Here is a 27,255-nt window from a genome sequence, read left to right as displayed (position 1 = left end):
TTGGAGTGGAGACGGGTTGCGGTAAGGGAAATGTTAGAATAAATATTTCCAAGATGATCATACTTTTTTGCTTAAATATTAGGCATCTCCTATTTAGAACTGGCAGATACTTTCCTGTTGGGTTTCCAGATGAGTTAGCCAACTGGCTGTTTTGTTTATTCATTTAACTCACTTATTCATGCTTTTTGGTGCTTTCTACAGGCTAGCTCTTGGGTTAAGGCATTAGAAATATGCCATTGAACAAGGTAGACCAAACCCTGTTCTCACTGAGTTGCTGCCTAGTGGAATATTTGAGAATTAAATAATCACAAACAGGGTGAGTTTTATAAGAAGCAGTGTGATATATTGGTTAAAAACATGAACTCCTGGGCCAGACTGGGTGAGAATCTGACCCTCATGGAGGTATGTGAAGTTTATCAAAATAGTATCTTTGGGACTTGATTTCCTCATCTGTAAAATAAGGATAACCAGGTACCTACAAGGTAATTGTGATGATTAAGTGAAATTAAGAGGTTCCTGGACAATGAAAAACATTTAATAAATATTAGTGAAGGTTATAGTCATAATTATTATTATTGATATCATTAGAGGGAATATAGAAGTTCGGGAGGCTTTTGTAGTGGGACCCAACGTACTTTAGAGGTTCATAGAAACTTTCTGCAAGGAAGAAATATAAGTTGAGACTTGAAATACGAGTGGGAGTTAGCCTGGCAAAGAGGTTGGAAGAAGGCAGGGAAGTGTCTCAGGATAAACAGCATGTACCAGGGACAGGAATAAGAGACCATGGCACAACTGACGGATAGATCTAAGTTTACAGTGGATAGAGGTGGCTGAAAAGATGGGGACCAAACAGTGGGGGCTAATCCTTTAGAAGAGGCCAGAATGCTGCAAGAGGCCCCTTTCCATTTCCTCCTTTAGCATCTTACATTTGCACTAAATTTACAGGTTAGGTAAATGTACAGGGATAAAGGTAAGAAGAGACAACATGGAGAGACAAGGAGGTTCTGGTCTATAGGCTTGCCAATATGCAGCTTAAGTTTATTCTTCTATATGCCAAGCATACAGAATCAAGCTGGCTGTCCATCAGTTCCCAACCTATTTTATATAAGAGGATAATTTACATAGTTATCAAGTGTTTGCTGCGACCTTAGCTCTAGGGCTTAGAGGGTGTACTACATCTGTAATAGACATAGTTCCTGCTCTCAAGAAGCTTATCATTTATTCAGATGAGGAGTTGAGGCCTCAATACAGAAACAATAATAAAATGATACCAAGCAGCAGCATGAACTCTGTTGGTGAACCGGACTAGAAGGACATGGAGATTCAGAGAAGAGAAGAGGGATTGGCAGGGTATTTATCCCTAAAGACTACCAGTGGCCAGGATTGTCCAATCACCAGAAGTCTGGTGATGAGGAAGAATCTTGGAAGAAGCCTGGAACAGAAGCTGAATGACCAGTTTAAAAGATGTTTCCAAGGAGGGATTTTCATGAGGTCAACTGTATTACTAGTTAAAGGATGTTTCAAGAGAAAAGTACACCTCCCTTTACAACTGGACCAAAAACAGGACACAGGGAATTGGGGTGAAAGAAGAAAAGAGAGCTTTCTTGGAGCCTGTAGGATTTAAATTCAGATTCACTGAATTTTCAAAGCAGCAATGACGAAAACATGAGCTAGTAAGTAAGATGATGAGGCAGCCATCTGGAACAGAAGTAAGCCATATGGGGCTGGTCAGTCCATCAAGCTCCTGGACTCTTTCCAAATCTCTCTGTAGGGTGTTGGTTTAAGTGGATAGAAAGGTCATTTGATCTCTGAGATGCAAGAGGCAGGGTGTTGCACATCTTCTACCATCTACGAAGTGATAGAAAAACCAAAGGTCACTTCAGGCATCTCACTTCTTCCTCTTGGGCCTCTTCCCAACTCAAGCGCCTTGTGGTTGCTGACGACAGGTGGCAGTGACTGTACCCAGCGGTGCAAGGTGTCTGAGCTCACCTATTCCAAGGGCAAATCAGTGGGAGTTGATCCAAGATTTGCCAAGTACAGTGAAAGTCACTGCACCTTTTACATAGTCACTTCTGACTAGTCATTAAAGGGCAGCTGATTGGGGATATATGAAGGACAATTATTCTTGGTGCAGTGCAGCCAAGAGTCATCCATTCTGGCCAGATGAGAAGGAGGCTAGCAAATTTAAGACATTTGATCTATAGATCTCTCAAATCCCAGACGGTTCAACTGATTGTTTTGTTCCCCCACTAATTGTTTTTTGGCCCTATATTGTTCCTGACACCATGTTCAGAATGAATCAGTGGAGTGTAAAAATGATAGGACTCCACTGTGCTAGCAAAGCAAATACAGCTTCCCAATGACATTGTCCTTCTTTATTGAAGCTAATTCCTCAGTGGAGATGCTTCTGAGTATCTTTTATTCATTTTCATACATGCAGCAGACATTTACTGAAACTCTAGTTTATTCCAGGCACTGTATTAGATGCTGGGAATGCAAAAAAATTGACATAACCCCTGATTTTGATCAAGGGGTGTGTAGTCCTTCGAGGGAAACAAAGGGAAATGTGGGAGATGTGCTCGTGTGTGGTGGATGTTGTGCTGGATGTCTGTAGGAGGGCAGTTGGGCAAACAGCTGGGAGAGGCTGTGTCTACATGGGAGTGAAGGTCGGGAAAAGGGGACCTGAGATCTCTTGGATTTTCTTGTCTATTTCTAACAAACCTATGGCCTCTCTCTACCTTTGACCCTCAGTATCAGCTATAGGTATTTCAGAAGAGTGGTGAAGGAAAAGTGTTGACTTTCTTTATAAAGGAGCGCGATCACCTTTGCATCAAGGAATGCTGCCCCACCCACCATAACCTCATCAGCCTGGTCTTTTGGTTTACCGTTCTCTCTCTAATTTCCCAGAAGCATTAACACTAAGCCTACAATTGGTCATTTGCATTAAGTGTGATGGGAGTAAGACAATTCCTACAGCAGTGTGACCTATCCAGCCCAGACCCTATATTTGGGTTTCATAGTAGGGTCAGTCCCTTGGTATTGCTGGCCTCACAACAGGAACAGTAGTATTAGAAAGAAGCACTTGCTTATATTAAATGGATAAAGCATAGGTGGGATGCTGAAAACTGATATCCAGAGAAAAAGCAGAATTGGTAATGGCCCAGGTCAGACACTAAATTAGCATAGCCCAAGATCTCAAGCAAGTGAGCAAGTAGATCAATCTAAGAGACAGCTTCCTTAGACAGGTCAACATGTCAGCCAAAGACAAGGGAGTAAGGCAAGGGAATCAGGAAATATATGACTCTATGAGGCTAAGGTTAATTTGCATGAATATCTTTCTCTTGTAGTATAAATGGGTGACTCTTGCTTGTTCCCGCACAAGAGTGCTTCTACTGCCCGTGAAGATGAGCGGCCCTAAATCTCTAAATCTCGGCTGTAACAATTGGCTTGGTGTTATAGTTAGATTTTTTCAGCATGATATGATACTATTCTAAGACGATGTGGATATGTCTACCCATCCTAGTTTTTCTGCTGTAGCTCTTTTGGTTTGTTATTCATAGTGAAGTGGGAGACATCTCCATGACCTAAAAAGCAAAGGCCTGTTTTAGCTACTTATGCCAGTCAGTTTGGTTGGGATACTTTAATCTTCTGAAAGACCACCTGTCATCCTGTGAAGTCCTGTTGTACAGATGAATCCTTCCAACTTGTGTATCTTAAGAATATATGATTAACTGGCCTGAGACAGTGTAGGCACCTTCTCCTTGTCAGCTAGCCAAACTGTTTAGTTCAGTTGGTGGGAGTCAAGTATCAATAGACAAAACTATGGATCTAATTTGCTTGTGGACCACTGAGCTTCAATTTGAAGCTACTGCAGGTTCTATCTTCTGGAAGCCTGGATGGCTTTTTTTAAATGTATGCCATCATTTATTTAGCAAGCAAGAAAACAGGACTCAGCACAAGTCCATCCCTATGACAAGAGAAATAACCTACAGTCCAGTGCTTAGAGTGAGGATTGCCTAATGGTTAGTGCGTGGATTTTAGAGTCAGTTGGACCTGGGCCCCTGTGTTGGCTCTGTCACTGACTAGCTAGATGATGTACAACAACTTTCTCTCTTCATACTCCTAAGCCTCAGTTTCCTTATCTGTCAAATGGGGACAGTACTATTTTCCAGGTAAGGTTTCTCTTGGTTGCAAGCTGTAGAATCGACAATGATTAACAGAGTCAAGGAAGAGGATTTACTGCATGTTTCCCTAAAGAGGGATCAAATGAAGATTTCACTAAGTACATCTTAAAAAGGGAAGCAGAGCACTTCTGGGGATCCCAAGGCATTGTGACTGAAGTGATTTATCTCTCCTAACCTCCAAGTTCTGGATTTTTCCATTCAGAGTTTACATTTTCTGAAAAGGGAACCTCATGGGCCCAGTTTGGTTCATTTGTCTGTCCTTCCACCAGTCAGCTCTGTCTAGGTGGGAGATATATATATATATATATATATAAATAAATAAGTTACATGAATTTTGCAGAAAGAAACAAAAGAAATGCCTTACCCCAAATTGTGAGGGAACTGACAGACCAAGTAAGGATTTGAACAGGTCCAGCTTGGAGAGTAAATGAGTCTTACTAAGGGGTTTCTTATGGAGTGGTGGACAGACAGTTAACTCTACCGAAGTCACCGCCCCCCACCCTGTCTGGCTGGCTTCTATCAGAGAAGCGGAAAGGGGCTACATGCAGCGGAGCATGTAAGCACAGAGCTGCTGTTCTTACCTTGAGTTTTGATGGACTCATGAACATCCCTGCACTGCCTGGGTCTCCAGCCTCCAGGGTGAGGTGAGGGAGTAACCCTCCCCCCTTCCCCGGGAATGCAGCCCAGCAGTTTGTCATTTAAAATGGCTACTTTAATCAAATTGGCTTTACTTTAGCCAGGATTCAATAACCTATACTACAATATATGAAATGTTACTGAATGATTTTCTTAGTGCTCTTTCATAGCTGAGCTCGGGGTACTCTGACCCCGAGTTAAAGTTAATATCACTCTAACTTGGAGTAGCTGCAGAATGTTAAAATTCATGATTCCTGGCTCCTAAACCATCATACTTTCCATGATGCTGAGCAGCCTTCCCATCTTGTGAGATAGTAAAGTCACTGCAGGAAAAACAGTGCATTAAATATCTTTGTTGCCCCACAGTCTCTAGCCCTGTGCTGTATACATACAAGGTAGTTATTAAGGGTTGGAAGGCCCCAGTCCTCTGTCTTGGTCTCCTCTTGGTCCTCATAGTCCCTCTGATGCCCTCATCTGTTGCTAAGGTGGCAAAGGTCATCTATATGTCAGTGACTCCCAAATCAGGATCTCTAGCCTGGCACTCTCTCTGGAATCCCAGATTTCTTTATCCAGTTGCATACTTGACATCTCCATTTGGATATTGGATAGGTATCTTAATAATAACATTAAAAGCCATTGAGTTCCTCCTCCCTGCCTTAGATTTTTTTACTTTGAGTTTTTCCCATCTCAGTGAATGGCATCACAATTATCCTTGGCATGTTCCCTGATTTTTCTCCCACCTCACTCATTCTTTCTCAGCAGGTTCCTCATGTTAACCCACCCTGCATCTGTCCCCTTCTCTCCCTCTGCACCACCACTGATCTCTTCTTTGGACAACGAGATAGCATGTCCTCTGATTATGAAAAGTTCAAATTCATTTTGTGCCTTCTTTAGAGGATTAAAGTTAGATTATTAAAATGTCTACATATTCAATACATTCCTACCTTAAGTAGCTTTAATTTCAGTGGCCTTTGGTCCTCCAAATTATGGGAAATCTATGATACTTCTTTGGAATTAACCTCAGCATTCACATAGCCATTCCATAAATAGGTGTCTATCTCCTTTCTTTACCAAACTTGGAGAACTGAATTGTGAGGATAGAAATTTGCAGAAGACATTGTTTCAGCTCTTCACTAGCTCACAGTCTAGTGGAGGGGTCGTCTGAAAATTGTAATGCAGTCTATCAAGGACACCAATTTAGGGAATAATCATAGGAAAGAAAGCAAAATATGTCCAACATGATAAAGCACTTTATAACTGGTTCTGGATCCACTGGGGTCTGCTCAGACTGACTAAGTGGTGTGTGAACAAAAGTCAAGGTCAAATATAATAATGTGGGTTGCTTTCACTAGTTCCAGTGCCACTGAAGATCTGCTCCCATTCCCTACAGGTACACAGATCCTTTATTTAGATACATGACCTTGAGTTTCTTACTTGAATACTCTGGCCTCTCTGTTCTGCAACAATAAAATGAGGCAATTGGCTTTCCTGCTCTCTCAGGGCCCTTCCAGTTCTAAAACTTTGCGCTTCTCAAATGTCATCAGCTTGGCAATGCCTTCCCTTATCCCAAGTAGAGGGGTAAAGGTGAGTGAAGGGCAGTAGAGGAGTGTGAGTCCTTGTTCTGGGCAGTCTGCAGAACTGTCTGGGCTAGGAAGCTGGGTTTAGTTATATCAGCACTGCAGCGGAGTATCACCTCTGATTCACTTATGTAAGAAAATGAGCACCTTGATGTACTGAGAATACTTCAGGCTCATAATACACAAGTATTAATTGGTAGATCAATGAATAGAACCTTGGATTTCTTAAGAGCTTTAAAAGCCTATCTCCCTTTCAATCCATTGTTTGCCCCTTTTGGTGGGTAATTGACATGTATCAGATAAATGGGCTTCTCAAGAAATATTCAGTTCATCATCATCAACCAACATATCCCTATTTTTTCTTATCCTTTGGTGCTTAAGTCATGTGACAGCTGCTAAGAGCTAAGAGCTGCATCACACCTGCTGTTGATTGTGGTTCTGTAAAATACAGGGATATGGTGGCCATTTATATTGCCATTGTGTACCTTTATTACTGCCTTTGCTAAAAGCTGCTTAACTTTCAACAGACATCTGCCTGTTATGGATGCAATAAATTGAGAAGCTGTTAAATTAATGAGAAACAAGTGCTTCAAAATACAACACAAGGGGATTGTCATAGTCTTTTCTAGCGTGTCTGGCTTCATGTGTCTTTTCACAGATTAATCCTTTCTTGCTCCAGTCTGGATTAAGAGGAAAGGAAAGTTAAGAGATCTGCTATTTATTGAATGAAATTATATGCCTGTTCTGTATTAAGTTTTTAACACACACTGTCCCACTTAACCCTCACATCTACTCTGCAAGCTGTATATTATGATCCTCATTTCTAGATGAAGAAATTAAAATTAAAGACCGAATTCATTCATTCCAAAGCACCTAGTAGGTACTGTGTGTCAGAGGCTGTGCTGAACCTTCAGGATGCAAAAACATTGACTTTTTTTGAAGCTCCTCATAAGTATATCAATATGTTGTGATATCCAGGGCAAGTGGGACATAAATGTAGGGAGAAATCTCATGGACAACATCACAGCTGGGTGGCACTAGAGCTGAGAATTGTTGGAGAAGCAGGAATCTCCCGGGTAGACTGGGCCATGTAAAGCGTCTGGGCAGAGGAAGCAGACATGCAAAGGTGACTTTGGTAAACAGGATGTTTTCCTTAAGGATGGAGTCTAAGACTTGAGGAGTGAGGAGAAAGAACTTGAGGGAATATTTTAGAAGGTGTGGCTGGGGGGACAGCAGGGTCAGTTGTGAAGCACCTTGCTTGTTGCCCCAACAAGTTTGGACTTGGTCTTCTAGGAGGCATGCCATTTTCAACAATGGGCCAACAAGTTCGGATCTCTGCAGCAGAAGATGGATAGGGTGTGGGAGACAGGAGACCAGCAGGTCTCTGTGCATCAGTTCAGTTTGCCTTTGCGTCAATTTGGGAATGAGAAACAAGAGCCCTGGGGTGTGGAGAATGAGGGTCGAGATTAGGAGACTGGGGAACATCCAATCGATACTTAAGGGGCAATGGCAATAGGATTTAAAATGAATTGTATACAACTGAAAAGTGGCCAAGACTGGATTAGAACCAGGGTTTGGCCATCGAAGCCCATTGTTTCTTCCCTGTACTGCTCAACAATCTCGAATCAGTGGGAGAATCTTGGGAGGAGTGAGGAAACAAAGAAGGAGGTATAGCTAGGAGTCACCTACACAGGCTGTTGCTACTCTAAACAGATGTGACATACCCTCTTTCTCTGCCTCAGTTTCCATGTTTGCCTCTGAGAATATCAACAGTGACCGCTTCATGAGCTTATTGGGGACCTCTGTTATAGAGTCACAGCGTATGATGTGCCCACATAGACAGTTAGCCAACATGCCCCTTTTTGAATCTAGAATTCAGCAATTCAAGAATGAAAAAAATCCTCTGGCTGGTATTTTTATTCCATTTTTTTTCTTGTGTTATAGAAATGACCTAGCTCAAGCTTCTGTGTTTAAGCATATGAAATAGGCTGGAATTTAAAGGTGGGAAGGAAGGTTGCACCAGAAGAGAATATACCAAAGCAAGCTTTTCTCTACACTTCGAATGGTTTGTATTTGGAATCAAGACATGTCTAGTGTAATCCCAAGACTTTTAAGAATTATGTCAAAATGCTAATGTTACTAAGATTATCTCAACTAAGCTTTAGCATACATTTGGGGAAAAATAAATTGTAACTTTTTTTGTGTTGTAAAAGTGACTATATTTGAGATTAAGCTAAAAGTGTCTTTCCTTGGAGATAGAAAAGTGAGATTTTTAATTTCTCCATATTCCAGTCTCTTATTAGAACTTTACAGGGACATCTAACACCAAGGACTGTGTAAGTGTATGTGCATGTGTGTAGAGTGCATGTGTATAGTTTCCCTCTAGTTTCTGAGTTGTTTTTCTGTGTTATCAAGGCTTCCATTTTATTCCAATCTGGAACTATTAAGGGGAAGAAATAACAGACGTGTAATAATCATGAATGGAAGGCGCAAACTTAAAATCTAAACTGGATTGACCCAAAGAAAACCAGAGTATAAATGGTATGAAATTATTTATCTTGACAGAGTCTCAGATATTACCTAGAACTACTACCACCCCCAATTCTAGGTGAGGAAACTGAAAACTCCAGGTGGAAAATGAGTTTCCAAAAAAATAGGGTCTAATATTCTTAGCCCCTCATTTTGGTTCTCTTATACTTGGATTTTTTTCAAAGAAATATGCACATGTAGTATCTGAGCATATTGTGTGAAGATACGTTTGTGTCCCTATGGCCTACTGAGCAGTAGAATCACGGCATTAGAGCAAAGGCATTTGGTCGATCTCCAGTAATTTATTCATGGTAAATTTCATTTGAAACGTCAGCAATTGATTTAAGAGAAGAAACAGGAAGGGAAAAGATATGTGTACATTTGTCCTCTCTTTCTTTCATCAGCCCATCTTACTCCATGAATGACAAATTAACCCACCCCAACAGACAGGATTTTGAAGTGACAAGTGCATCTGGGGCTTGGGGCCGGAAACCCTGGGTGTGAATGGCCCTTGAAAGGCCCCCTTCTGTGGGCTGCTGGACAGCTATTTCCTTGGCAAGGCGATGCAATCTTTCTTGGAGAAGATCATTTCATGCTTCTTAGCATGTTTAACCTTTATTGCAAGGCATTCTCATCAAAATGACAAACCCCAGCAGAGCCTTCTGAGAGGCCAGTAAATCAGAAACCTTGTGAAATCTGTGGGATTAGCACTCTTCCCCCTCTGCGTTCCCCCAGGGAATAAAAGGCCAGTGCCTTTCAGATTTCAGTCTTCTCTGTAGACCCCTTGCCTGGAGCTTCCTGCTGTGGCCCACTGGTATTTGAATATTGTTTGCATATGGTTGCCCCTGGCCACATACTAACACCAGCTGAGGCCAGCATGTTCTTTATCTCCATCGGCAATGTCATAAGGGAAAGCTCAGGGCTCTGATGTTTGCCTCCTTGAATTCTCTCCGTCCCTGAAGTCTTCCTTTCTGGGGGTGAAGATAGGGGCTGGCTCTTAATAACTATTTAGTATCACCTTACCACACGTGGTGGCACCCTGTTTATGTCTGGGACCTCATCTCCAGCCGGCTGTCTCTGCTACCCTTCTCCCATTTCTCAGTCGATAATGAAACTTCTTTCACATGCAGCCTAACTTCTGCAGCCACTGTGGAAATCTACAAAGTTGAGTTGAGTCAAGTCTCTTTTGAGAGCCTAAGTGGAAGGGGAAAAGATTGATGAGTAGAAGTCCAGGTGATAAAAACACTTACCAGGGATTGAGGAGGGTGAGGGGGGTGATTTTTTTATATCAGAATTTACAGATCCATATTTACAGTTGGAAAGGACCTCCGAGGTTTTTGAGTCCAACCCTATGTCTGATGCATGAACACCCTTGACAGAATCCCCAAAATGTTGTATGGACTCTATGGGAACATTTACTGTTCCATATGCTGTACTGTGAATAGCTTCTTTAATCATTGCAACAACTGTATAAGATCAGTGCTGTTTTCATTCTCAACTTATTTCTGAGAAATTAGGTTAGATGACTTGCTCAGGGTCACCTAGTTCTTCTGGGCTATCCATTCCTGAGCCCATTTTTCTATGATGAATATATTCTCCTGTTCCCAGTGACAAGGGAGCCCATCTCTTCATGAAGAGCTATTTCATTTTGAATAGCAAAAAATATTGTAAAAATCTCCCACTTAGCATGAGCTGAAAATTTGAACTTAATTTCAATAGAGCCCAGCTCTATTCTTCTAATATTGCTCTTTTGATCTTGGGTCAGGCTTTGGAAACTACACAGGATTTATTCACCCAGTTAACGTTTACCTGGTACTTACTATGGTAGTTAGGAGACCTACGATATGTAGAACTGACCAAACCTAAACCCTCTTCTACAGTAAACCTCCAGTTATTTAAAGAGGACTCTCATTTTTCCACTGAAATACTGTCAGGCATTCTCAGGCTAAATCGCTACTTTCTTGAACCCGTCCTCACCTGCTGTCATTTTGAGTTCCTTCATAATCCAGGAGTCACTGAAGGGAACAGAGGAAGGAGAGGAGGGGCTGAGCATTTCCTGAACAGAAGACTGGCTTCCCAGTACAAGGGAACTTCGTGAGTGAAGCAGACTTTGCCCCCTCAAGCAGCAGGCATGCATTGTTCATTCAGTACCCCATGTGATTATTGGACACTGTGGCATCATACAGACTGTGGGTTTGTGTGGCCAGTTGGATTCACTCATATGTTTATGAGGGGTGAATGCTTTTGCTAGTTTCTTATCCTGAAAAATAAAATGTCTTTGGGCGACAATAGGCAGCTTCACATTTATTGCCAGTCGTATTTCTCAAAATAGTCTTAGACTGAGTGGGTTAAATCACATATTTCAAAGGCAAGACTAAATCTATCTTTGGCTGTAGGAGCATTTCAGGGTATCACCTGACACGGAAACCATGGTTTTGCCAAGTATGAGCTGATACAGAATCACAAATGCTAGACCTGGGCAGAAACCTTAAGTCATCTATTCCAGCGCTGATAATTTACAAAGGAAGAGCTGAGATTCAGAGTGCTCATATAAGCTGTCCAAAATCATACAGTTAGCCCCGAGAAGGACTCCTACCTCAGTATTTAGAATTCTGGGCCAGTGTTCTCATCCTGAAGCATGTGTGGAGGTGCTCTAGCTTTGTGCCTCTGGGCTAGCTGACAGCAGAATGCTTATGTAGTGCAACTGAGAACGTTTCTGCACAAGCTCAGTGGGTCCTGGTGATTTTTAAACATGTAATGGCCCCTTTATTTATTGCAAATAGGCTAGGCAATTAATTCACAGTTAGCAACTTATGGCCTGGAAAATCTCATTACCCAAACCTTACATTATCAACACATCTGTTTAAAAAGAGATGTTTAAAGAAGTGGTTTGCATATCCAGATTCCTGATCATCACCAGGAAGAGAGGAACCACTGAAAGGCAACTTTGGAGGGAGTGTGGGGTTGTAGCGAGGTTATCATAGCCCCTGAAATTCACATCTAAGGGATAAAGAAAGGGAATTCGTATTTATTGAATACCTACTATGTGTCAGGTATAATTTGGTGCCTGAGATATGGAGCTTTGGAGTCATACAGAGCTAGATACAAATCCTAGTTCTATCACCAATTTCTGTGTGACCTTGGGTGTGTTTTTAATCTCTCTGAGTCTCTGTATCCTGATCTATAAAACAAGCTTATTTGGGGTTGTTGTGAGGCTTAAGCAAGGTGAGTATGTAAAAATTTTGCCTGGAAACTGTGACTTTAAGGGGGTTCAATACATGGAGATGTATGTATTATTAAATTCTCTCATTTAAATTTTAGAACAAGCTTAAAAGTGTGTGGTGTCATTCATATTTTTAAAATAATTAAACCAAGCCTCAGAAAGATTATATATCTTGTCATAGTCATAAATGCTTGAAGTAGGACTTTTTTTTAACCCATTCAGTCAGATTTTCTATTATATTTTGCCATTCTGTAAAATGGGAGGTCTTGGAGGTGGAAATCAGATACTTGGGAGAAGAAAAGAGCCATGGGAAATAGAAGGGGCCTTTTTTGTTTGTCTTCCAACCCCGCCTATTCTCTCTTTTGAGACTTTCATGGGGTGAACCTAAGTAATAAGTGGACATGGAAGCTGCTCATCTGGAGTAAATTCACAATCTTCTCCATCCTCTTGCCCACATTCCCGGTTCCTGTGTAAAGAGGAGGAACTCAAGGTTCCAGGGGGCTGGTCCAGCAAAGCATGAAATGGGTATAGCTTGGGACTGAGAAGACAAAGTTTGCCTAATCACAATTTAGGGCTACCATGTACCCTAACTCACACCTGTATCCACATCCACATGTCCATACACACACACACCCACATTCTTTAGCTCTAAAACTGGACCTCCCTAAATTTTGTTTTGCTTGTCTGTCTCCTGCACCAGACTGTGAGCCATCAAGCATGTATCAAACATCCCAGTGCCAAGGATGGAAAAGGAGCTCAACTGGTATTGGGGGCCTGGGTGTGGAAACAAAAAGATGATAGAAAGCCTAAATGAATGGGATTAACTCTAAGATTTGCTATACTGAAGTTACAATTCTGGTTTATACATGACAAATTTGGAGAAACTTGTGCCTGAACACCCCTCCTCGCCACCCCATGAGACACACACAGGTGGGCAGAAGTGGGGATGAGAATCATCCTGGAGCTCCCCAAGGCTGGGGCCTACATCCAGGGCTGTCCTTAGTGAGAGGAGCCCCTGGTGGGTGATACCCTTTTCTCCCTCTCACTCTTTACCCTAGTCCCTCCGCTGACCCACTTACTTTTCCCTTCTCTTCTTTATCTCTTCTCTTCTTTATTGTTTCTTCTCTTTGCTGTCCATCTTTTAGGCTTGATACAGCAATACTGTCTACTTCCCTCCCAGAGGGATGACATTAGCTCTTGTTTATTCACAATGATTGGCCTGGGGGCTGCCATACAGTGTGGGCTGCCAAAAGCTACAAGGGCTGCCTAGATAAGTGGCAGCCTGTAAATGGGAAGGACAGGCCCCCCAGGCCTCTGAAGGCACATTGTCTAGTCTGGAAGCCATCTCCTTTTGAAATATGATAACTGAGAATGGTCTTGGCAATAGGGAGCATGACTCTGTAAAACCAGGTGGCTAAACATTACGTTGGGAATGCAGAGCATTCTAGGTGGCAACAAGAGTCCCTCTCTGCCACGTGCTGGGTCTGCCCCTTGGGCTTTTTGTGAATGGAGATTGATGCGTGATGGTGTAGGAATATGTTTCAGGATAAAGCTGAACGAAATTGTTTCTTTGTAAATTTTCTTTTCCCCTTTCTCTCTCCCTTTAATTTTCTCACTTATTCCTCACCTTTCTTTCACCTTCCTTCTTCTCTTGCCTACAGACCCTTCAAAACACATTTTGTTCCTTTCCTTTGTGAAGAGCATGTTTGACCCACCCCGTTTCTTTTCACTACGGAGTGGCATTCCTGGGGGCTTTGATGGAGCAATTGATGTAATGAATCTTGACTTTGGTAGGACGGTTATTCTGTCTTCATAAAATGCTACTCAGTGAACTAATATCTAGATTATAGTTCTGTTAGGAGTGTTTACCACTGTTGGGAGAAGCCTCATAAAGAACTGTTATCAGAGGATTATTGCCAACATTTTAGGTCATGGATCTCCATTTTAAAAATTAAGCATTGATTTTTTTTATGATTACAAAAGCAGTGTGTTTTCATTCTAGAAACTTTGAAATATATGGAAATTTATTAATTCAACTTTTATTTAGCTAGTATTAATTGAGCACCTGCTTCATGGCAGGTACTTTTAAAAAGTTAAAATTGAGCATAGTTATACCAGAGGTAGTCATTGTTAATCTATGGGTATGTTTATTCTACTTTTGGGCAATGTATATACAAAAATACATTTTGTTGTCCTTATAAAAGTAATCGTCTATCCTGATTTATTTTCAGTTCAAATTATGTCTTAATATTGATTATGTCATATTTCTAATTATGCTATATTTCCAATTTAGCTTTATATCATAACGTGTCTCAAATCATAAAGAAAATTTTCAAAAACATGATTTTTAATGACTTTGCAGTAGCTATATTTCCCAGCTATTGTCTCAATATTGTTTTTAAGAACACTCCAAAGCTAAGTGGCTTAAAACAAGTGGCATTTACATTTTATCCACTTACAGTGGATAGATTGGGGTGGCTAAACTCCAGGCTGTGAAATGACCGGACATAGTTGCAGGTTCCTGAAATTAGATTAGAGTTTCTTCTATGGTCTCCGCATTCTCCTTGGCCTAGAAGCTACACAGGGAACATTCTTCTCTAGGCCAATGGCAGGACCATCTAGTGCCTCCTGAGACCTTAGTCTGCATCTGGCACATTGTCACTTCTCTACACATTCCCTCAGTCAAAGCAAGTCATGTGGCCAAGTCCAACATGGACTAGGTCGATACACTACACCCACTCCAGTGGACGGTACTGCAGCTTGATGGGGAAAGAGCATGGGTGTGTAATACTAACACAAGGAAGGTGTGAAGAATTAGGGACAAAGATTCAGTCTACCAGAGCAGACTCTCTGATTTCTTGTTATCACAAATTAACAATAGGTTGATAAAAGAAGCTAGTTTTTGATCCTTGCTGTTAGCCTCCAATATGCCCGCATGTTGGTGAGATAGATATTTATCAAGAGAGTCTTTCCCAACCACATGGATTTCAGAGGATATTGGAGCCTTCTTCCACTAGATCCATTTTTCTTGTACCTGTCTACTTTGTAGTTTTAATATACCCTCCTATTGATACTTTAACTCATTGCATCTCTAGGAATTTGATACCATGCTTCACAGATTATCTCCTAAACCAGATAAGACCGTAGCTCTGATTTTAATGCACAGAATATTTATGATCATTATTGTGGAAGGGCTTAAAGAAAGGAAGTAGAGGGTAGACCTAGCAGGATAGTTCCAGGAGATTATCAGCTTTAGAACATAGAGGTGAGGCAGAAGGATTTAATACCTGATTTGAAGGTGGTTCCAAAAAACATAATGGAGGGATAAGGTGTCTAGACCCTTGAGTTCTCCAGCAGTAGTAAGGAATGACTGAATCCTGTGTGTGTGTGTGTGTGTGTGTGTGTGTGTGTGTGTGTGTGTGTGTGTGTGTATGTGTATTTTAATCAGAATCACTGAATTCCATTCTTGCAATCTTTGTATCTCTAATTCTTTTCCTGCTTGAGGCTCTGAAAGGGCTCACGGGAATGTGTTCTGCTTAGGGTTCTGATATCCAGGCTATGATTTTTGGTACTTCTCTATTCTTAGAGCTTGGGGTCCTGCTTCTCTACTGATGGACCTCTTCATTTTCTTTTATATCTGTACCTCTGCTTTTAGTTAGTGTTTACTTTTTGAAATGCATATGCTATCTTCTCAGTTAGATAACATGTTCTAGGAAGGCCAGGACCATGTGTTCTCCATTGCTCAGTACCTGGCTTATGGAACATGCTCAACACATATTTGTTGATGGTGACAGGTTCAGGGCACAGGGACTCTTGATCTTTTCTTCCAAAGACTTGACAAATCCACTTTTCACCCAGATAGCCTCCTTCCCTTGCAGACTGCCTTGCTCAAGGCTTACATTTCATGCCTTACAGCCCAAACTCCCTTGTAGGAAGTTTAGTTTGTGTATTCATTTCTAGGATACTTTTTTAAGGAAGGAATGTGATCATCCAATGTCAGAGCATCAGTCAGTGCTGGAAGAGACAATTTAGAGTGGTAGCAGTAACAAAGAGGCTGAAGAAATTGGTGAGGCTTAATAACTTATATTCTCTCCCAAAGAGAAAGGTTTCCTGGTCAGGATTTTGCAAGGAGCTTTCTGCCATAAGTCAACTATATTGCATTAAGATGCTGTGAGTGTGAGGGAAAGGAGACATTGATTTAGGGGTTGGTGGAAGGGATATTGTGTGAGAGTAAAGCTAATGTTATAGAATGTTAGCAAAAAGCAATCTATTGCCACTATGTTTTACTACCATTCAGCAAGTATTGACCGAGACCCTATGATACGATAGCCACAATGATAAGAACAAAGGACACAAAAGGTGAAAGATGTCTACAGTCCTCAGGGGTCTCAAGGTCACCCTACGGATAATTGTTGACTGCATCCAGTAAGGTGGACTGGATGTGAAGCCCATTCAACTAATATCTGTTCTGACAGCTGCATGAGTGACCTTGTTTAAGATGCAAGATTGATTGGAAGTGGAAGAGGAGAGCGAAAGAGAATGGGCCTGGACCCCAGTCATATTAGGACTCTAATTTCTTGACTACCAAAAACAATGAGTATAGTAAAGTTTTCTCTAAAGAAGCAGAGGAACTTCTGCTAGATCAGGATATTTAGATCAGATGTGGAAATTCCAGGTTAAAAGAGAGCCAAAGAATACATTTCTGCATCTGCAAAGATCAGTGAGCCCTCCATCCCCCTGCCCTACCTAACACACACACACACACACAACCTTTCCTGCTTACTGGTCCCTTTACCTTCCATTCCTTAACTAATAAAATAATCATGGATTTAGATGTGAGATCAAAATAAAGTCATTTTATCCAAAGACTTAACATTTCAAAGATGTATCATATTATGGAAAAGAAAACTCTTGCATATAATACTATTCTTCACACTGTCTTTTAAAATGATATTCATTTAAATATTAGTGCCCACAATATGCCAGACACCATGCTAGTCCTTGAGGGGTACAGTGGTGGGCAAAAATAGAACCATCTTTGGCCTCATAGAACTTACAGGTCAGTGACAGGATAAAGATACTTAAATAATCACCAACTAAACATGCAGTTTCAAACTTTGTTAAACTGAGGAGAAATGGAGAGCTAGGCCTAGCTGGGGGATCAGGAGCATCTAGAAGGAATGATGCTTGAGCTGAAATTGAAAGATAAGCAGGCACTAACCAGGCAAGGATGGGTGTTGTCTTCCAGGGAGAAGTGTGCTGCCAAGCCCCAGGTGTGAAAAGAGGTGTGACAAGGACCAGAAGATAGGTCAGGGGGTGGGAGCCCAGGGATAGGGGTGTAGAGGGCTGCCACACAGTCCCCTGCTTGTAGAGTGTGGTACTAATTTCAAATTTGTCCTAAAGACAATAGCAAGTTATTAAATAGCTATAAGCAGAGGACTGCCATGATTGTGATTTATTTTTTAAAGATCACTTTGTCTATAGGCTAGATAGTGGATTAGAGGATAGAGAATTGATACTGAAGTACTGTTACTCCTGGAAAGAGTCCATGGTAGACTGAATTTGGACTAGGATGGTGTATGGAAGTGAAGGGAAGTGGGTGAATTTGAGATATATTTAGAAGGCCCTATATTCACAGCACTTGAGATGTCAGAGAATAAGTCAGGACTTAGTAAGGACAGGCTTTTATTCAAAACGATTATTGCAAAGGAGGGGAAGGGACTACATCAACAGGGAGAATACTTGACAATAGTTCTGAAAGCATCACAAAATTAAACAGAATGGAAAAAAGGTTTTGCCTTTTTTGGATAAAGTAGGAGGCAAACAGAGATAAGCAGAAACTTTGAGGGAATGCTGGGCAAGCGGGAGGAAATAACCACTGGAGTCCAAAAGGAAAGGGTCCTCCTGATTCCCAGCAGAAACTGCTAAAGGGGACATGTTCCACCTTGTTTTTGTGTGTGATGAGGCTTCGGAGCAAGCAGAATTCATGTTGAGGGGCCTGTAGGAGTGACAAAAGTTTGATCGAGACAAAGCAGAGGGTCAGAAATGGCTATTGTGAACCATTGGGTCTAGAGTACTGTCCACCCTGACCTAAAACAAGAGAGGCAGCAGCTTCTCAGTGGATCGGTGACCCCTCGCACTCCTCTCGCAAGAGAACGGATAGTCGATGTCTTCATTTTCTCTTCGGGATTTACAGTAGGGGTTGGCAAAGTTTTCTCACTCCCTTGAGTCCATGACACCCAGAGAGGTCTATCAGATTTGGGAGGGTTGGCTTGAAAGTCAGTTTTCTTGTCCTTTTCTTTCACAGAAGAGGAAACCATAGTCTAGAGAGGCAAGTTGACTTGATGCAAGATGTTACAGCTTGATAGTAGGAAAACTGTGAGCTGAACCCAGGACTTCCACCATCCAGGCTGGGAATGATTCCATCTTACATAGCTGCTTCCCATTGGAGGATTCTTATGACACTTCAGTGTAGCATTTCAGGTTCCTCCTAGGGAGCAAATCAAAGTGCTTTTGACTTGCCTTATCCCCTATACAGTTACATAGACAGATGTTTACTATACATACACACACACACACACACGCATACGCACACCTTATTCTGAAGGCTTTTCAATCATGAAGTCAGATAATTATAATGTCCTAACTTGATTGTTGCAAGTATTAGATGGTAGATGAGTAATATTAGCCATCATTTTGTTGGGCATATACTTTGTTCCAGGCACTGTGCCAAGTGCTTTACTGACATTATCTCATATAATCCTCATGTAACAACCCAGTGAGGTGAATAGTAATATTAACCCCACTTTCAAGAGCTTAGGAGTTCCAAGCTCTAATAATAATAATCATGACACCATCCAAACATTCATTTATTCATTCATACACACATTTTTTTCATCCACTTATTATTAAGTACCAACTATGTTCCAGGCATTCTTCTAGGTACTAGGGACACTGGAAAAAAACTGACAGATCTTTTTGCTCCCATGGAGCTTGCAGTCTTGTGAGGAGGAAAAGAAAAGAGCTGACTGAGTACATTGAAATACAAAGTATGCTTGTCAGATAAGTGCCCTGGAGGAAAGTAAAACAGAAAAACAGCAGAAAGGCCAGGGACTTGCTCTGTGTGGTGTGGGGGCTTGCTGGGTGAGCCCACTGAAATCACAGGCACAGTTAAGCTAATTTGCTTTTTGGTAAAAATCAGCAGTTGGTAGCTTTTCCCTTTTTTCCCCTTGATCCCTTACTGCATTGAACATCTGTGATGCTGGCTATGCTAGTCACTGGGGATGTCAAGATGAATGTTGCCTTCATCCACTTACCTACCTACTCTGCCACCTACTTAATTCTCAATTTGTTCCACAAAGAATTAAGATACATAAAACAAATAGGAAGTACACCCATCTTTTAATTCCTGGATCTGCTGGAGTGGTTTGGGATCTGGAAGCTGAACTGCCCATTGGTACCGAGGGACGAGCACAGTTCCCAAATGCACTGTAGGAAATCGTGATGGAATTGGCAATCTGGCACCTTAGCCCGCACTCCTGAGTGAGCCCTAAAAATCTGCTCAGCCTGTCTCCTCTCAGGGCTGCCCCAGCCTGGGCTCTTTGCAGGCAGCAAGAGTCCTCATTGAGGCTGTACGTAGGCCCTGGAGGCATGGAGCTGTTGCTGTACCCCAGGAGAGCTTTGCTCCCCGCAGCAGCCCCCTGCCTCCTGCCCCAGGCAATGGATGGAAAGAATTTACCAGGGAGCAGTAGAAAAGGGTGTAGGGATGGGAACATTTTCAAGCTAATTTCAGAAATCCAGTCTTAGCTACAAATGACAGCTGTGTGTTTAATCACTGAAACTCCATTCAAGAGCAGCATGTGTCCCCTGAGGAGGGGCAACATTGTCAAACAGTTAAGCTTTTAGAGGCTGCTTAGGGGTCGGTGGGCAGTCTGCAAGGGAGAGGGGAGGACGGATCCATTTACGGCAGTGACCCGTGTGTAGTGGGTGCCCCCTTCCTACCCAGGGGTTTTTTCCCTCACTCCCAGCCTGAATGAGGACGGCAGCAGACGTGAAAGCTCCATCCTGCCCCTTGCCTGTACCTCCAAGACCCCGCCCGCCTGGAAGCGCTGTCTCTCCTCGGCTTGCATCGGGAGGCTGCTGCCCATCACTGCAGAGGGGCCAGGAGCACCTGATAAGAAGCTTTAGGCCGGTGGTCACAAGGCCACCTTTTGTTGGTTGTGCTGGCCTATTTTAGGGAAAAGCCCTAAACATGGCGAGGGAAGCATCCTGCCTTATTGTTTTCTCCTTCTCTTTCTTATGTTTTATAATTTTATTTTTCATTTTAATGCTGTGGGTGGGCTTTTAAACCGGAGCCAGAAGGAAACAGGCATCGAATCAGGAGAATAATGAGAAGGCAGACGGAGGAAGGAGCTGTGAGTAAAGCAAAGTGCCGGGTGGAATCACATCGACTACGCGGTGCTCATGGGGCTAATGGGCCTGCAGAAGAAACGAGAACATTGCAGCCATAAAGCGAAAAGCCCTGTCGACTGTGAATACAGATTAGAATGAAAAGACATGCATTGGGGGCAGCGGTGGAGCGACATGCTAGCTATGCTTTCCTGTCCCTCTCGTCGAGCCCGCTTGCAAACCCCAAGCCCCCACTCCTCCCCAGATCCCCTTCGTAGTCAGAAATTCTCAATCAAAGAGGCTCACTTCGTCCTTTCAAGTCTGGGTTAACACGGGAGTATCATTCTTTTTCATAATTTTCTTTCTGCTTCCACCTTTCCTTTCTCTGCTTTCTTCCTGTATCGGTTTTCTACCAGCCAGAAGTGGTAGGAAAATGGAAGAACAGCAGTTTAGACATATAAGGATACTTTTTTCCTTCCATATTAAGAAATTCTGAGCTAGGCAGCCCAGGGCCACTCCCACACCCTGACAATGCCATTAGGGAATATATTTTTGAAAGTCCATCGTCCATAGCGTGTTGCCTTCATCCTCAGGTTTGTTGCCTGATGGCTGCAGTATGACTCCTGCACATCCAGCCATCATACCCTCATTCCAGGCTGGAGGAAAGGGGTGGGACAAAGAGCTTTCTCTGAATGAAACTTAAATAGTCCTCCACATTACACTTCTTATATCTTACGGGCCCACCTGCTCATCCTAAAACCAGTACCTGGGAGGGAATGCAGTTCTCTGCCTGGTTTGGACTAATCATGCTTCACCTTCTTAGAGTGCACTAGGGGGCTACTTTCCCTGAGACAAGGGCTCTCCACCCCTACCTTCACAAAGCAGGCTCTGTTGTCAGGCAGAGGAAGCAATGGCTGTCGGGTAAGTAAAGCAAATACCTGCCACCTCTCTTCTTGGAGGTCCTTTTGCCCAGCTTTGGTGCCCGGGAGTCTGCTTATGTACATATTTTTGACATCCCAAAGAAGCCCCAAATGCAGTTCCTGAAATTCTCAGAGTCCCATCCTAGTCTCTGGACCAGAATTCTAGTTTTTTTTTTGTTTTTTGTTTTTTTTTTGAGAGGGCATATCTTATATTTATTGATCAAATGGTTGTTAACAACAATAAAATTCTGTACAGGGGACTCAAAGCACAATCATTAATCAACCCCAAGCCTAATTCTCAAGAGTCTCCAATCTTCTGAAGTATAATGAACAAGTTCTTACATGGTGAACAAATTCTTACCTAGTGAATAAGTTCTTACGTGGTGAACAGTGCAAGGGCAGTCATCACAGAAACTTTCGGTTTTGATCACGCATTATGAACTATAAACAATCAGGTCAAATATGAATATTCGTTTGATTTTTATACTTGATTTATATGTGGATCCCACATTTCTCCCTTTATTATTATTATTATTTTTAATAAAATGCTGAAGTGGTAGGTAGATGTAAGATAAAGGTAGAAAACTTAGTTTAGTGTTGTAAGAGAGCAAATGTAGATGATCAGGTGTGTGCCTGTAGACTATGTGTTAATCCAAGCGAGACAAGGGCAAGAAAACATCCACATATGCAGAAGATTTCTCTCAAAACAGGGGGGGAGAGGTTTTAAGCCTCACCTCTGTTGATCCCCAATTTCTCACCTGATGGCCCCCCTGCGACTGTGCCTGTCTTAGGTTGTTCCTCCCTTGAGGAATCTTACCCGTCTCTGTCTAACCAGTCATCTTCCGGGGCCATACAGGGAGATGTAAAGTTGGTAAGTGAGAGAGAAGCCATATTGTTTGAAAAGGTTAGCTTTTTACTTCTTTGCAGATTTATGCCCTGTGGCTTCTATGCCCAGCATTTGTCTTGAGGTGTCTTTACCACTTGGAGGAATTATGATACTCGATAAATTCGATATGAGGCACGATTTCTATTTAAGGGTTGTAATTAGGAAGGAAGAAGAAAAGCTATAGAAGTAGCAGGCGGAAGAAAACATGGGAAGATTGATTATTTCTTTGACATATCTTCTTGTAGAGTAATTTAAGCATGTATAGGTTTTAAACTACTAATTAAATTGTGCACACACATTAACATAATAGGAATACAGTTACATAACCAAAGCAGATCTATAATTACCAGCCATCTCCAGTGAGGCCAAGAAAACCAGTTAGGCACCCTAGGCATTTGTGAAAATTTGTCTATGATATGATGGATATTGTCCAACTGTACTTGAACTGTTCACATCCCATATGTTCTTTTAACAGTAGATAGTCTGTAGTTGTAAGATTTTGGAGCGCTACAACTTGCACTTCTCCTAATTCTTGGTTGAGTTCCAACAGTGTAGATCCAGTCAAATTTTTTGTTTTACTGTATGCACAGGCCAGGTTAGATATCTCCTTCTTCATTCCAATAGCAAGTCCAGGAACCAGTGGGATGAATGCAGCTACGACTGCAGCATCGCCTGGATCTTTGTTGAGGTTTTTGATGATCATCTTCTGGTATGACTCTTCCAGAGAGTGCTGATGTTGGAAGTTCTTCTTCATATCGTATCTTAGTTCATTTTCTGGGTAGCCAAATTAGGCTTTGATCCTCTGTATAAACACAAACAGACCCTTTGCCCACACTTTGATCTGCCCTTTATACCATTGTGTAGAACTCATTGGAGGTTACCACACAGGAACTGCTTTTCTTTTTTTTTAAGAGAAAGGAATATTATCAGAAAAGTGCACCTCCATAGCCGATCATCTGACACCCTTTAAGTGATCAAAATTAAGGATATTTAAAGCATGCATTAATCGTTGATTTACAGTTAGTTTTATCCTATCATGGAGTAATCCCCCTTTTCTTTCTTTTTTTTGTTTTTTTGTCATCTTTAATCTACACTTACATGAAGAATATTATGTTTACTAGGCTCTCCCCTATACCAGGTCCCCACTATAAACCCCTTTACAGTCACTGTCCATCAGCATAGCTAAATGTTGTAGAATCACTACTTGCCTTCTCTGTGTTGTACAGCCCTCCCCTTTCTCCCACCCCCCCATGCATGTTAATCTTAATATCCCCCTACTTCTCCCCCCCCTTATCCCTCCCTACCCACCCATCCTCCCCAGTCCCTTTTCCTTTGGTACCTGTTAGTCCATTCTTGGGTTCTGTGATTCCGCTGCTGTTTTGTTCCTTCAGTTTTTCCTTTGTTCTTATATTCCACAGATGAGTGGAATCATTTGGTACTTGTCTTTCTCCACTTGGCTTATTTCACTGAGCATAATACCCTCCAGCTCCATCCATGTAGGATTCGCCCTCTTCTTATGGCTGAGTAGTATTCCATTGTGTATATGTACCACATCTTCTTTATCCATTCATCTACCAATGGACATTTAGGTTGTTTCCAATTCTTGGCTATTGTAAATAGTGCTGCGATAAACATAGGGGTGCATTGGTCTTTCTCATACTTGATTGCTGCATTCTTAGGGTAAATTCCTAGGAGTGCAATTCCTGGGTCAAATGGTAAGTCTGTTTTGAGCATTTTGATGTACCTCCATACTGCTTTCCACAATGGTTGAACTAACTTACATTCCCACCAGCAGTGTAGGAGGGTTCCCCTTTCTCCACAGCCTCGCCAACATTTGTTGTTGTTTGTCTTTTGGATGGCAGCCATCCTTACTGGTGTGAGGTGATACCTCATTGTAGTTTTAATTTGCATTTCTCTGATAATTAGCGATGTGGAGCATCTTTTTATGTGTCTGTTGGCCATCTGTATTTCTGTTATGGAGAACCGTCTGTTCAGTTCCTCTGTCCATTTTTTAATTGGGTTATTTGTTTTTTGTTTGTTGAGGCGTGTGAGCTCTTTGTATATTCTGGACGTCAAGCCTTTATCGGATGTGTCATTTTCAAATCTATTCTCCCATACTGTAGGGTTCCTTTTTGTTCTATTGATGGTGTCTTTTGCTGTACAGAAGCTTTTCAGCTTAATATAGTCCCACTTGTTCATTTTTGCTGTTGTTTTCCTTGCCCGGGGAGATATGTTCAAGAAGAGGTCACTCATGTTTATGTCTAAGAGGTTTTTGCCTATGTTTTTTTCCATGAGTGTAATGGTTTCATGGCTTACATTCAGGTCTTTGATCCATTTTGAGTTTACTTTTGTATATGGGGTTAGACAATGGTCCAGTTTCATTCTTCTACATGTAGCTGTCCAGTTTTGCCAGCACCATCTGTTGTGTAGACTGTCATTTCCCCACTGTATGTCCATGGCTCCTTTATCAAATATTAATTGACCATATATGTTTGGGTTAATGTCTGGAGTCTCTAGTCTGTTCCACTGGTCTGTGGCTCTGTTCTTGTGCCAGTACCAAATTGTCTGGATTACTATGGCTTTATAGTAGAGCCTGAAATTGGGGAGTGAGATCCCCCCTACTTTATTCTTCTTTCTCAGGATTGGTTTGACTATTCGGGGTCTTTGGTGTTTCCATATGAATTTTTGAATTATTTGTTCCAGTTCATTGAAGAATGTTGCTGGTAATTTGATAGGGATTACATCAAATCTGTATATTGCTTTGGGCAGGATGGCCATTTTGACGATATCAATTCTTCCTTGCCACGAGCATGGGATGAGTTTCCATTTGTTAGTATCCCCTTTAATTTCTCTTAAGAGTGACTTGTAGTTTTCAGAGTATAGGTCATTCACTTCTTTGGTTAGATTTATTCCTAGGTATTTTATTCTTTTTGATGCAATTGTGAATGGAATTGTTTTCCTGATTTCTCTTTCTATTGGTTCATTGTTAGTGTATAGGAAAGCTACAGATTTCTGTGTGTTAATTTTGTATCCTGCAACTTTGCTGTATTCCGAGAATTCTAGTTTTAAAAGATTTTCTAGGTTTCCATTCCAAAAGAAACCACTTGGTTTTATGGCTGTGTTTGAATGGACCACTGCTCACTGGTTAAAGTGACTCGTTTTGTTTGAATGAATATCACTCTATGTGTCAGGGCTTAAAAACCCAGAGTTCCTTATTCTTTTCTCCTAACAGGTCGTGATAAGAGCATTTGTTCCCTGGTCTCTTTTTCTTCCGTAGCACTCCTCAACCCACTGTCTTTCCATCCTCTGTCAACTGGTGGAAGAATTCTAAAGATACCCAAGTTCACCACGAAGACAGACACCCCCACTTTTAACATATGGTAGAGCTCTTTAGGTTGCTAGGGATTTTTACAGATATTAACCATTAACCCTACACCACTGCCCTGCGCATCTCTGCATCCTCCACGTGAAGCCCCTGGGAGGAATCCGTTTTAGCACCTAGTCTCCTCCTGGGTAATGAGGGCCGAAGGACAACCAGCTTCTCTTTGCACACCAGCTTGCAGGAAGCCCAGAAACAAAAACACACCTCACGCCATAGGCTCTTGTGCTCTAGTTAGGTGGTGGTTTTTGCTCTCAAGACTGTACCTTATGTTTTAATATTTTGCCTGGTTATGATATTTTTTTTCTTTTGTTTAGCTCTAAAATTTTAATTCTACAGGTCAAAAAAGTCCACATATTTAAAAGAAAATAACTGTGCAGTGGGCTTTGTTGTCCTCATTTTACATATGGAGATGCGGGGAGTGTGTGGGGGTGGGCTGGAGGGGTGGGGGGGATACCGACAGCCTCCGCCAGGTGCCCCCTCTGGCCGATGGGCAAACTGCAGCCTGCAGTGCTGAGGAGACAGGATGGAAGCTGCGGTCAGTTGGCAATGACCGTTGTAGGTGTCACGGCAGCAGGAAGAGGATGCAGTGTTTCCCTCCGGGAAACCTAGGGATCCTTATTTAGCATCCGTACGGAAGAGCTCTGGTGCAGAGCTCCTCTTACCTTCTCTCTGCCTCTCTAATCCTCTCTGACAGGAAGTGGGAAGATTCGGTGGAAACAAAGAGAATGAGCCCTTTAGCTCAATGCAAATGCATAAGCATTTTATTTGTTTCAGAAGCCAGAGAAGCGAAGAGTGAAAAGCTGACCAGCATTTCAAGGGAGTAATAGAAGTGTCCTGGAATGCTTGCCTTGATCTCTACAGAAACGCAGGTTGCCCCTGGGTGTGGTGCAGCCTCTTTGCAACAAGTCGAGTTGTTAGGGGGCTAATTGTTTCCTCATGTTACTCCCTGTGAAAATTACCCTTTTCAGCTGGCTTCCCACTAGAACTGATGGCATCTGGAGATTGTTTACTTCTAAGTCTTCATGTAGAACAGTGCAGGAGTGTCTGAAAGAACAACATTTTTGGATAGACCAAGATGTCATGGGAGAAAACACACACACGTGGTGGTGGTCACCGGCCCCAGCCCACAAAATTTCTCTGGAATTTGGCTCTGAAGACAGTCAGCAGGCGGTCACACCACAGTCCAATAAGTTGTTACATGCTGGGTTTTCAGCAGTTTCACTATTTGCCCCCTTGAGGTTGCATTAGGCAATAAATAATAAAATGAGGAAATTAAACTGAAAACTATTTCAGAGCTACAGGAGGTAATGACTCTAAGAAGGGAATAAGCCATATCACCTGCCTTGTTCAAATAGCTTGTTTTGCTTAAACATTAGTTAAGCAACATTAAATTTAAAAGGGGTTTCTATTAGCTAAAGATATGTTATGTGTGATATAGAGTGATTATTGCATATTGGACCAGGTTTCCTGTCTGGAGGCAGAGAAAAATCTAGTGATAGCATGGCTGACAGGTTGATTCACCAACTCCTA

General features: G+C 42.0%; 1 protein-coding gene across 12 annotated transcripts in view; it reads left to right on the top strand.

The window, feature by feature from the left end:
* The window catches only part of NRXN3 (neurexin 3), a 1,462,828-nt gene that overhangs the window by 436,293 nt on the left and 999,280 nt on the right, over positions 1–27,255 (top strand). The window lies entirely within an intron of this gene.

This window comes from Manis pentadactyla, chromosome 11, assembly GCF_030020395.1.
Source record: "Manis pentadactyla isolate mManPen7 chromosome 11, mManPen7.hap1, whole genome shotgun sequence".
Lineage (NCBI taxonomy): Eukaryota > Metazoa > Chordata > Mammalia > Pholidota > Manidae > Manis > Manis pentadactyla.
This window is presented reverse-complemented; position numbering and strand designations above follow the sequence as displayed.